This window comes from Pygocentrus nattereri, chromosome 25 (genome assembly GCF_015220715.1).
Source record: "Pygocentrus nattereri isolate fPygNat1 chromosome 25, fPygNat1.pri, whole genome shotgun sequence".
Lineage (NCBI taxonomy): Eukaryota > Metazoa > Chordata > Actinopteri > Characiformes > Serrasalmidae > Pygocentrus > Pygocentrus nattereri.
The window spans coordinates 33,564,828-33,577,566 of record NC_051235.1 but is presented as its reverse complement, the minus strand read 5'-3'; the positions used below and the strand labels follow the sequence as shown (position 1 = coordinate 33,577,566).

At 45.0% G+C, this 12,739-nt stretch overlaps 1 pseudogene; it reads left to right on the top strand.

The window, feature by feature from the left end:
- Positions 1-1,491: 1,491 nt before the first annotated feature.
- LOC108415111 lies at positions 1,492-9,891 on the top strand (annotated as a pseudogene).
- The last annotated feature ends 2,848 nt before the right edge of the window (positions 9,892-12,739 follow it).

Genomic DNA, 12,739 nt, shown 5'->3' with positions numbered 1-12,739 from the left:
TTGAATAACCTTCGTTTATTTCCAATGATCTATACCAGTCAGAGGATTTTCCTAGAGCCATAAGTCCAAACCAAGATCCTTCTAGGAACCTTTTATTTTTAAGAGTGTATCTGAAGTACAACTACACCACAAACAAACGGATGGGTTTCACAATGCTACACCCATTTCCATATTTATGCTACAAGAATGTCTATATGTACGCTGTGACCATGTCCAGGGTTGCGCTATAAGAATGCCCATAGATACACTGCACTACTCTGCTATATGAATACTCATGGTTACACTTCATCCATTTCCATGGTTACGTCTCACCCATTTACCCCCTATAATCACAGGCTTATTACGTACTACAGCTTATTATTCAGTAACTATGGGGACTCCAGTGCAAACTGGCTGAGCCGTTCTTAGATTAGAGAAGTATGTAATGAAACTTTGGTCCTGGGCCTACACCCAACTCCATACTTATACTACACCTGTTGCACCTGTCGATGTGTGATAACTCAGAGTTGTGAATCCAGAGACAGTGTGGGGGCAGCGTGGGGGAGTATGAGGGAGGATGAGGGAGCATGGGGGAGGATAAGAAGAGCGTGGGGGAGCATGAGGGAGGATAAGAGGAGCGTGGGGGAGCATGAGGGAGGATAAAGGGAGCATGGAGGAGGATGAGGGAGGATAAGGGGAGCGTGGAGGAGGATGAGGGAGGATAAGGGAGCATGGGGGAGCGTGGGGGAGGATGAGGGAGTGTGGGGGAGGGTGGGGGAGGATGAGGGAGCGTGAGGGAGCGTGGGGGAGGGTGGGGGAGGATGAGGGAGCGTGAGGGAGCGTGGGGGAGGATGAGGGAGCGTGAGGGAGCGTGGGGGAGCGTGGGGGAGCGTGGGGGAGCGTAGGTCTGTTCATCTTTAAGTGTTCACACATCCCGTCTCAAAGATATTTTACTGACACAGTGACCCCTGACTCTCTACAACGAGACCACATCTTATCATAGACGAGTGGCAGCAGCATCTAATGTGGCCATGGAATGAGAGTCCTCCAGTTCACTCACCACACCACTTCCATTTAATTTATTAATAAAAGATATTGGGAGTAAATTCATTGTGGACAGTTATAAATACTTTCATTTAAAAGTACCAAGTCGCCACGCGGTGGGAAAAGAAATGTATAGGAAAAAAAAGCTGCATCGAGATCCATGGATAATCATTTTATAATCGCATCACAGCCTCTGAATCATAATCGAATCGTTAGGTGCCGAGAGATTCCCACCCCTAGTGTTTAGTGGCTAAACTCCTCACCACACTGCGCTTTAGCAGAGCCTCACTGATGCATCACTGCTCAGCTGGGATTTGTAGCAGCTACAGCTGATTTTGCACAGCTGCAGGTTTGGTTGCAGTTTGTTGCACAGGTTGATCACACAGTAGCTGAAGTACAATAAAGAAGTGCTTCAGGGATTCTTCAACATCACAAACTCACACACAGGTTTTTATACCTTGTCCGGCCATGAGTCAAACATACAGTTTGAATTTTAAGAAGAATGTATGTCTAAGTCTGTATATATATATATATATATATATATATATACACTATATTTCCAAAAGTATTTGGTCATAATCCAAATCACTGAATCCAGGTGTTCCAGTCACTTCCATGGCCACAGGTGTATAAAGCCGAGCCCCTCGGCCTGCAGACTGCTTCTACAGACATTAGTGAAAGAATGGGTCGCTCTCAGGAGCTCAGTGAATTCCAGCGTGGTACCGTGATCGGACGCCACCTGTGCAGCAAGTCCAGTCGTGAAATTTCCTCACTACTAAATATTCCACAGTCCACTGTCAGTGGGATTATAACAAAGTGGAAGCGATTGGGAACGACAGCAGCTCAGCCACGAAGTGGTCGGCCACGTAAAATGACAGAGCGGTCAGCGGATGCTGAGGGGCATAGTGCGCAGAGGTCACCGACTTTCTGCAGAGTCCATCACTACAGACCTCCAAACTTCATGTGGCCTTCAGATCAGCTCAAGAACAGCGTAGAGAGCTTCATGGAATGGGTTTCCATGGCCGAGCAGCTGCATCCAAGCCTTACATCACCAAGCGCAATGCAAAGTGTGGAGTGCAGTGGAGTAAAGCGCCACCACTGGACTCTAGAGCAGTGGAGACGAGTTCTCTGGAGTGACCAATCACGCTTCTCCATCTGGAAATCCGATGGACGAGTCTGGGTTTGGTGGTTGCCAGGAGACGGTACTTGTCTGACTGCATTTTGCTGAGTGTAAAGTTTGGTGGAGGGGGGATCATGGTGTGGGGGTGTTTTTCAGGAGTTGGGCTCGGCCCCTTAGTTCCAGTGAAAGGAACTCTTAAAGCTTCAGCACCAAAAGATTTTGGAATTTCACGCTCCCAAATTTGTGGGAACAGTTTGGGGACGGCCCCTTCCTGCTCCAACATGACTGCGCACCAGTGCACAAAGCAGGTCCATAAAGATGTGGATGAGCCAGTTTGGTGTGGAAGAACTTGACTGGCCTGCACAGAGTCCTGACCTCAACCCCTTAGAACAGACATAGTAAACAGTCCCGTATTCTCAGTGTAGCCCACTCACTCCAGCCTGCTCGTATTTTCATTCCTATGTTGTCTGTAGAGAACTGTTCTTTATTAGCAATTTTGGCATGTGCTATTTTCTAGTGAACCACAGGGTGGCAGTATAGGTTCTGTACTAAGCTTTTGTAAGGCAGAGCCAAAGAAGTAGCCCAGTCAGTTCCAGCTAAAAAGCAGACCAGGGTGTGTGATGCAACAATAAAAGCGGAGTTCGAAGTTCCCTCTGGTCTCTCCTGAGTTTGTTGAGTGTCCAAAAAAATACGCTACATATTTGGCGACAAGGATAAACTGGAGCACGCTGAAAAAGTTTTTTTGTTGTTGTTTGTTTCCAAGCACGGGAAGGTCTTGCAAGGCAGTAACCAAGGGAAAAGCTCCAGTGAAAGATGGCCCAGTAAAGATGGCCCAGGCACAGTAACGCCATTTGACTCACAGTCACAGACATGGGAAGAGTACTGTGAAATGCTTGGATATTTTTTCGAAGCAAATGATATACTGGAGGCAGACAAGAAAAAGGCTGTTTTGATTAGCTGTGTGGGTCCTGCTACATATAGCCTAATGAGAAGCTTGGTTAGCCCACAAAAGCCAGGAGAGAAGACTTTTGAAGAGTTAGTTGCTTTGCTGAAGACTCACTTCAACCCCAAACCAAGTGAAATTGTTCAGAGATTTAGATTCAACTCAAGACTGCGCAAAGAGGGTGAGAGTGTTGCTGAATTGCGGAGACTGCACAAGACTGCAATTATGGTGAGTCGTTACCACAAATGTTGAGAGACAGACTAGTTTGTGGAGTCAATGACGACCGTATCCAGAGGAGACTGCTAGTGGAACTGGATTTAACTTTCGAGAAAGCATTGAAAACAGCTCAGGCTATGGAGTCTGCCAACCGGAAGATTAAAGATTTGCAAAGTCACGGCCAGGAAGACTCAGGTAAAACATACAACGCCCAAGCTGCGGTCCATCGCGTGAGGTCTGACCACAAGAAGGCGCTGGTGTGTTATAGATGCAAAGGTCCACATTCACCTCGGGAGTGTAGATTCATCAACCAGATTTGCCACAGTTGTGGTAAGAGGGGCCACATTAAGCGGGCATGTCGCTGCAAAGACAGGCTGAACCCAGACCATAATAAGAAGAGGACTGGAGGTTCATGGGGGCGGTTTCAGCACAGCAAAGTACCCAATGACAGGAGAGCTCACCTTCTAAAGGAAGAAAGAGAGACGGAGTCAGGAGAAGAAGGTGAGATGCACACAATTTACTGTGTTGAAGAGCATGGTGTATACAAAGTAGCACCCATCACAGAAACTCAGCGTTAATGGTATGGAGGTGACGTTTGAAGTCGATACGGGCTGTTGAGTGACAGTAATGAACAGAGAGCAATACTCCAAGCTCTGGCAGAAGTCACACATTCCTGAGATAAAAACGTATACCGGAGAAAGGATTGAGGTGCTGGGAAGACAGATGTAACAGTGCATCACAACAATATGGCAAAGTCTCTACCACTGGTGGTGGTAGGGGCAACAGGACCAAACCTAATGGGCAGAGATTGGTTGCAGTAACTGCACATAGTGATCCAGTCAGTGAATAAAGTAGGCCCTACAGGGAAACTGACGTTGGAGGAAGTGTTGGAGAAGCACGCAGAGGTTATCAAAGAAGAAATGGGTCAACTCACAGGCACTAAAGCACAAATATATGTAGATAAGGAAGCTCTACCCAAGTTCTACAAACCAAGGCCAGTGCCATATGCTATGAAACCATTGGTGGAGAAAGAACTCCAACGGCTTCTTGAGGACAAGATTATAGAGCCAGTCAAGTTCTCAGAGTGGGCAGCTCCAATCGTCCCTGTCCTCAAACCAGGGGGTGCTGTTCGAATTTGCGGAGATTATAAACTTACTGTGAATCGGGTCTCCAAGCTAGAACAATAACTGATACCAAAGGTTGAAGATTTGTTTTTCATCGGGTGGTGAAAGGTTCTCCAAGTTGGATATGAGCCATGCATACCAGCAGATTGTGTTGGATGAGGATGCTAAGGAATATGTGACTGTGAACACCCACAAAGGGTTGTACACCTACTGCCGTTTGCCCTTTGGTGTGTCTTCAAGTCCTGCCAGATTTCAGCGTACCATGGAGAACATCCTACAAGGTATTCCACAAGTGGTGGTTTATTTGGATGACATTTTGGAGACTGGGACCACAGAAGAGGAACACCTCAGTAACCTGGGAGAAGTGCTGCACAGGCTGGGAGATAGTGGTCTCAGACTCAAGAGGAATAAGTGCAGTTTCTTTGACAAGGAAGTGGTTTTCTTAGGTCACAGGATAGATGCCACAGGGCTGCACCCTGTAGCTGAAAAAGTTCAAGCTATCCAAGAGGCACCCACATCGAAGACATTGACAGAGTTGAAGGCTTTTCTAGGACTTAATTATTACCACAGATTCTTGCCGAATCTGTCCACCATTTTAGCTCCTTTGCACGAACTATTGAGGAAAGACACAGAATGGAAATGGGGGAAAGAACAGGAAGCAACTTACAAAAATGCCAAGGCCCTGTTGCAGACTTCATCTGTCCTGGTGCATTATGATACAAGTAAAGAGTTACTGCTGGCTTGTGATGCCTCTCCATACGGCGTGGGAGCAGTGCTGTCGCACCGCATGCCGGATGGCTCAGAGAGACCCATTGGGTTTGTTTCAAGAACACTCAATGCTGCTGAAAAGAATTACTCCCAGTTGGACAAAGATGGTCTAGCAGTGATCTTTGGAGTAAGGAAGCTTCACAGCTATCTGTATAGGAGAAAATTCACAGTAGTTACAGATCACAAGCCACTCCTTACCTTGTTCAATGAGTTGAAAGGAGTGCCTCAGATGGCCTCTCCAAGGATCCAGAGATGGGCGGTAACATTGCGTGCCTATGAATATACTATTGTATATAAAGCAGGCAAGGACCACAGTAATGCCGATGCACTCAGTCGACTGCCGATACCAGTGACAGAGGAGCACTCCAGGGATGAAGAGAGAGGGTTGTTGCTGGATCAAATGGATATGCCCCTGGTTACAGCCAGACAGGTTCAAAAATGGACAGATAGAGACAAGATGATGGCCTTGGTGCGTGAGTTCGTACTAAGGGGTTGGCCGTGCAAGGTAAATGATCCGGACTTGGCACCATTTGTGCAGAGAAAGGAAGAACTTCGTACCAATGATGGATGCGTATTATGGGGTGCTAGAGTCATTGTTCCATCACCAGGTCGAGAAGCTGTGCTAAAGCAGTTACACCAGTCACATCCTGGTATAACCAGAATGAAAGCCTTAGCACGCAGCTACATTTGGTGGCCAAAACTAGACTCAGACATTGAAACTTTGGTGAAAAGATGTCCCGTGTGCCAAGAAAGCAGTCATCGTCCAGCAGTAGCTCCCCTACATCCCTGGGAATGGCCAGAACAGCCATGGAGGAGAGTACATGCAGACTATGCTCGACCTTTCTTGGGAAAAATGTTCTTGATACTCATTGATGCCCATTCAAAGTGGATGGACACATACCCACTCAATAGCTCCTCCACTTCTGTCACCATGGAATGGTTGAGGAAGAGTTTCAGTCAGCACGGCATTCCAGAAATGCTGGTGATGGATAACGGGACACTCTTCACTAGTAGTGATTGTGCAGAGTTCATGACCAGAAATGGCGTGCACCATGTCAGCACAGCTCCATACCACGCCTCTTTCAACGGACTTGCAGAAAGGACAGTGCAAACATTTAAGGAACTTCTGAAAAAGACAACTGAAGGAAGCATTGAAACCAGAGTGGCCAGAGCACTATTCAGTTATCGGATAATGCCTCAAGGAACCACAGGTAGATCACCGGCCGAGTTACTTAAAAGGAAGGAGACTGCGCTCCACCTTGAATCTGCTCCATCCTAACTTAAAAGGAAAAGTGGTACAGTAGCAGGTAAAACAAAAGCTGGGCCATGATCATCGGGCCAAGGGAAGAATCCTCATTGAAGGAGATCCTTTGTATACCCGAAACTTTGGATCAGGACCTACTTGGATTCCTGGAGCAGTCAAGCAGAGAACTGGACCTGTATCCTGTAAGGTAGCCTTAGGTAATGGCATTGTAGTGAGAAGGCATATTGACCAGGTGAAATTCAGAAGTGCTTCCTACTCTTCTGGGGGTGACTCCCCTGACAGTATCATTCCAGAGGTTGCTTCTTCACATGTTCCTAATACAGAAGATCAAGAGAAGGCAGACGTTGCAGAGACAACACAGAGCGCTACTAGTACAGATACTGTAGCTTCTCAAGTACCAGCCTGCAGTTCAAGCATCCTGTGAGGAGATCAGAGAGGGACCGGAACCCCCTGCATATCTGAAAGACTTTGTTAGACTAGTGATGAGTTCCCAGCCCCAGGGTAAGAATGCACCCAGGTACTCATCGGGACTCATGGTAGTCTACCCAGACGTCCCTAGCCTAGTTGTTCTATTGAGTCATGTTTGACTGATGTTCGTTGTTCTGGAACTGGGACGAGAGAGTTTTATTCAGAGGAAGGGGAATGTAGAGAACTGTTCTTTATTAGCAATTTTGGCATGTGCTATTTTCTAGTGAACCACAGGGTGGCAGTATAGGTTCTGTAGTAAGCTTTTGTAAGGCGGAGCCAAAGAAGTAGCCCAGTCAGTTCAAGCTAAAAAACTTGACCAGGGTGTGTGATGCAACAATAAAAGTGGAGTTCGAAGTTCCCTCTGGTCTCTCCTGAGTTTGTTGAGTGTCCAACAAAATACGCTACATTGTCAATATCAGGTTTGGCTCTCCACTCTGCGCATTTATTTCTACCACTTATTTCTTATTTCATTGCTGACACAAACCTTCAGCTCACCTGTAACAAGGCCCAGAGGAGGGAGGTGGGGGGGGGGCATCTCCATGATGACGGATGTTGTGTGTGTACGTGTGTATGTGTGTGTAGTGTGTGTGTGTGTGTGTGTGTGAGTGTGTGTGCAGTGAGTGAGTCTGAGGAGTAGTGACAGCCCTGAGGCAGAGAACCAGGGAAAACTGCATTTGACCCTCATCCGCAGTATTCCTCTCATTTTCCTTGTATGTAACAGCACAGTTTAATATAGAGTTCAGTTCACATTTACATTTCAAGCTATATTAAAACACGTCACGCCTAATCGACTGTGTTAGAGATGAGGGACAAACACTGAGTAGACCTGAGATTTCTACTGCTTCATTAGCTTTTATCCACTCATGACGCTTTTATAGTTTTACCAAATTACCAAAAACAGCCACAGTTCATTTCTACATCACGATTTTCAAACCTCTTTATCCCTGAGAAGGGGGAGATAATAGCTGTATCTGAATGGGTGGGGCTATACTGCTGTAGGCTGAATGGGTGGTGCTAAACTGCTGTAGGCTGAATGGGCGGGGCTATACTGCTGTAGGCAGAATGGGTGGGGCTATACTGCTGTAGGCTGAATGGGTGGGGCTATACTGTTGTAGGCTGAATGGGTGGGGCTAAACTGCTGTAGGCTGAATGGGTGGGGCTATACTGCTGTAGGCTGAATGGGCGGGGCTAGACTGCTGTAGGCTGAATGGGCGGGGCTAGACTGCTGTAGGCTGAATGGGCGGGGCTAGACTGTAGGCTCAGTGCAGGCTGTCATGTATGGACTGTATGTACTGGTTTCTGAAGCTCTAACAGTGAGGAAGGCTCAGTTTTTTGAGATATTAACTGTTTAAAATGGAAACGAAAATGAGAAACTCGGTGCCCTTTCCTCAGCGAGTGTCCCTGCTTTCACTGCATGTGGTGCTTTTCTAATAAAATTGGTCCCTGCGGGGCGTGTTACTGCTCCCCTCTGTGTTTGGGGGCTTTGCTCTGGCGGTCTTGAGACCCTCTGGGGGTTTATAACTGTCCACTATTAGACTTCTGTTCATTTCTCTGCCTGTTATAAATCATTCAGTACTGCATACTGTAATTAATCTCATAATTAAAGCTGTGTGCCTAACTGGACATTAATGGTTCAGGTGTAGAACATTTCTCAGCAGACCTCAATAAAGCAATCTGATTGAGGTTCTGCAAAAAATCTAACTCCCCACCCCCCAAATTCCAAATATCACTTAGTCAAAACATGTTTGGCGTCTAAAGTTTTCCTTTTTAATTTTAGGTCAACTCACTGCATTTAGGCATGTAGAGGTGGTCAAGACCACTTGCTGAAGTGCAGACCGAGCATCAGAACGGGGAAGAAAGGGGATTTAAGGGGCTTTGAACGTGGCGTGGTTGTTGGTGCCAGACGGGCTGGTCTGAGTATTTCAGAAACTGCTGATCTGCTGGGATTTTCATGCTCAACCATCTCTAGGGTTTACAGAGAACGGTCCGAAAAAGAGGAAATATCCAGTGAGCGGTCAGTTGTGTGGACGAAAATGCCTTGTTGATGTGAGAGGTCAGAGGAGAATGGGCAGACTGGTTCCAGATGATAGAAAGGCAGCAGGAACTCAAATAACCAACCAGAATCTCTGAGGAACGTTTCCAACACCTTGTTGAAAGTCTGCCACGAAGAATTAAGACAGTTCTGAAGGCAAAAGGGGGTCCAACCTTTTACTAGCACCTAATAAAGTGGCCAGTGAGTGTAAATCATCGCACACTTGTGACAAACTGGAGGTAAAAAGAAGGATGAAAAGACTTGGAACTAAAGACCACCATTCTTAAATAAAGTCCAAACAGAGTCAGAACCGTTCACAGTGGTGGTGATGGGAACCAGACGTCCCTCTAAAAGCTCCTACAGAAAGTTCCTACATGAACTGGTTCTGAATTCACTGCCTGATGACTGAGACGCTGTTTTATTAGAGTTTAGAGAACTTCAACTCCATGGTGGAGGGAGACATGCAGGGCGCTGTGCGGCAAAATAGTCCCCAAAGAAAACTCATTATTCCAGATTTTCCACTGTTTTCCATCATCGACATTCCATATAAACTCAGAAGACTTGTGTAGGTTCTCTGGTGGTTCTGGATGGTAAATAAAGTGTCTATATCTGTGTTGTAGTCATGGCGATGCCTGGTTCCCATCACCACCACTGTAAAGACGTCTGTACCCTTTCACACCAAACCCTATGAATCCCTCTGAATTGCACCTCAACATGCAGAGGTTAAAAACATGAACTCACTGTTTTATGGGGGAATAAAAAATAAACAGGTGGGTGGAATTCCCGTTGCACTTTGCTCCACAGTTAACACAGCTGGAGCCGGTGTGTCTGATTGGGAATCGTCTGCCCAAAGCGCAGAGGCTGAAGAGTAGCAAAGTGACACGCTGTCCTGGAGTGACCATCGTCATCGTCCACTCAGGAGATGACTGCTGAAAGCTGCTGCTGTCTCTGTGTGTAAATGTGAAAGAAGAAGTTCATGTTTTATTCAGCACGTGATTTAAATAATGAATGAAGAGCACCTAAAACACCTTTCGGCTCAGAGCCAGGCTCAATATTGATGGAGACAAATACGTCCTACTGAGAGGATTTAAAGTCAAATCCATTAACCACGGCCAGAAGAACACGGATGACCATGTGGCACTAATTAGGCATAAACATTGAGTGTGTTCTTTTGTAGCTACAGATGGACAAACGCTACTCTGGTGACAATCTTAAATGGTCTCTGGTGGCGGATTTGGCATCGTCACATGTGGCGTTTAGTGCCTTCAGATTTTGGTTGAAAGTTACTCTCCACAAGGTTTGGAGGAGTCCTCATTGAAATCTGGTGCCAACTGGTTGGGATCTCATTGGGATCCAATGGTTCTCCGTTCAAAGGACATAAGTGACCAGTATAGGTCTTTTTACAAGCTGAGGGTATCGATGGCTGACCATTTCTAGTTTGTCTGGGTCTTGGATCGATCTGTACACTTTTCCTTCTGCATTCCTCGATGCCCTCCAATGGCCAGGGTGCATTCCCTGATGGAGTTGTTCATGCTCGTCTAAATGTCTTCCACATCCTCTGCCTCCGCAAGCACGTCAAAGCGGTTGCACAATTCCAGATGGAGCTGTCAGCAATAGACGTATTTGAGCTTCTCTTCCAAGTGGATTCTTTGCTGTGCTTTGCCTTTGGTTCTGAACTTTAAGCTTGTGAATAGATAGAGATCCAATCCAACTGTGGACAGAGTTACTGGTAACAATCACATTCAACCTAATGACTGAAATGATACTGTAGTAAACAATTTAGGTTAGAGGTGCTCTGTTCTACAGTTTCTCGTTAGGCTGAATGAATAACCGGCTCTAAATGTAGGTATTGTGATATAAACCGAGTCCGTTCTACAGTTTCTCGTTAGGCTGAATGAATAACCGACTCTAAATGTAGGTATTGTGATATAAACCGAGTCTGTTCTACAGTTTCTCATTAGGCTGAATGAATAACCGACTCTAAATGTAGGTATTGTGATATAAACCGAGTCCGTTCTACAGTTTCTCATTAGGCTGAATGAATAACCGACTCTAAATGTAGGTATTGTGATATAAACCGAGTCCGTTCTACAGTTTCTCATTAGGCTGAATGAATAACCGACTCTAAATGTAGGTATTGTGATATAAACCGAGTCTGTTCTACAGTTTCTTGTTAGGCTGAATGAAGAACCGACTCTAAATGTAGGTATTGTGATATAAACCGAGTCTGTTCTACAGTTTCTCATTAGACTGAATGAATAACCGACTCTAAATGTAGGTATTGTGATATAAACTGAGTCTGTTCTACAGTTTCTCATTAGACTGAATGAATAACCGACTCTAAATGTAGGTATTGTGATATAAACCGAGTCCGTTCTACAGTTTCTCGTTAGGCTGAATGAATAACCGACTCTAAATGTAGGTATTGTGATATAAACCGAGTCCGTTCTACAGTTTCTCGTTAGGCTGAATGAATAACCGACTCTAAATGTAGGTATTGTGATATAAACCGAGTCCGTTCTACAGTTTCTCGTTAGGCTGAATGAATAACCGACTCTAAATGTAGGTATTGTGATATAAACCAAGTCCGTTCTACAGTTTCTCATTAGACTGAATGAATAACCGACTCTAAATGTAGGTATTGTGATATAAACCGAGTCCGTTCTACAGTTTCTCATTAGGCTGAATGAATAACCGACTCTAAATGTAGGTATTGTGATATAAACCGAGTCTGTTCTACAGTTTCTTGTTAGGCTGAATGAATAACCGACTCTAAATGTAGGTATTGTGATATAAACCGAGTCCGTTCTACAGTTTCTCGTTAGGCTGAATGAATAACCGACTCTAAATGTAGGTATTGTGATATAAACCGAGTCCGTTCTACAGTTTCTCGTTAGGCTGAATGAATAACCGACTCTAAATGTAGGTATTGTGATATAAACCGAGTCCGTTCTACAGTTTCTCATTAGACTGAATGAATAACCGACTCTAAATGTAGGTATTGTGATATAAACCGAGTCCGTTCTACAGTTTCTCATTAGGCTGAATGAATAACCGACTCTAAATGTAGGTATTGTGATATAAACCGAGTCCGTTCTACAGTTTCTCGTTAGGCTGAATGAATAACCGGCTCTAAATGTAGGTATTGTGATATAAACCGAGTCCGTTCTACAGTTTCTCATTAGACTTAATGAATAACCGGCTCTAAATGTAGATATTGTGATATAAACCGAGTCTGTTCTACAGTTTCTCATTAGGCTGAATGAATAACCGACTCTAAATGTAGGTATTGTGATATAAACCGAGTCCGTTCTACAGTTTCTCATTAGGCTGAATGAATAACCGACTCTAAATGTAGGTATTGTGATATAAACCGAGTCCGTTCTACAGTTTCTCATTAGACTGAATGAATAACCGACTCTAAATGTAGGTATTGTGATATAAACCGAGTCCGTTCTACAGTTTCTCGTTAGGCTGAATGAATAACCGACTCTAAATGTAGGTATTGTGATATAAACCGAGTCCGTTCTACAGTTTCTCGTTAGGCTGAATGAATAACCGGCTCTAAATGTAGGTATTGTGATATAAACCGAGTCCGTTCTACAGTTTCTCATTAGACTTAATGAATAACCGGCTCTAAATGTAGATATTGTGATATAAACCGAGTCTGTTCTACAGTTTCTCATTAGGCTGAATGAATAACCGACTCTAAATGTAGGTATTGTGATATAAACCGAGTCTGTTCTACAGTTTCTCATTAGACTGAATTAATAACCGACTC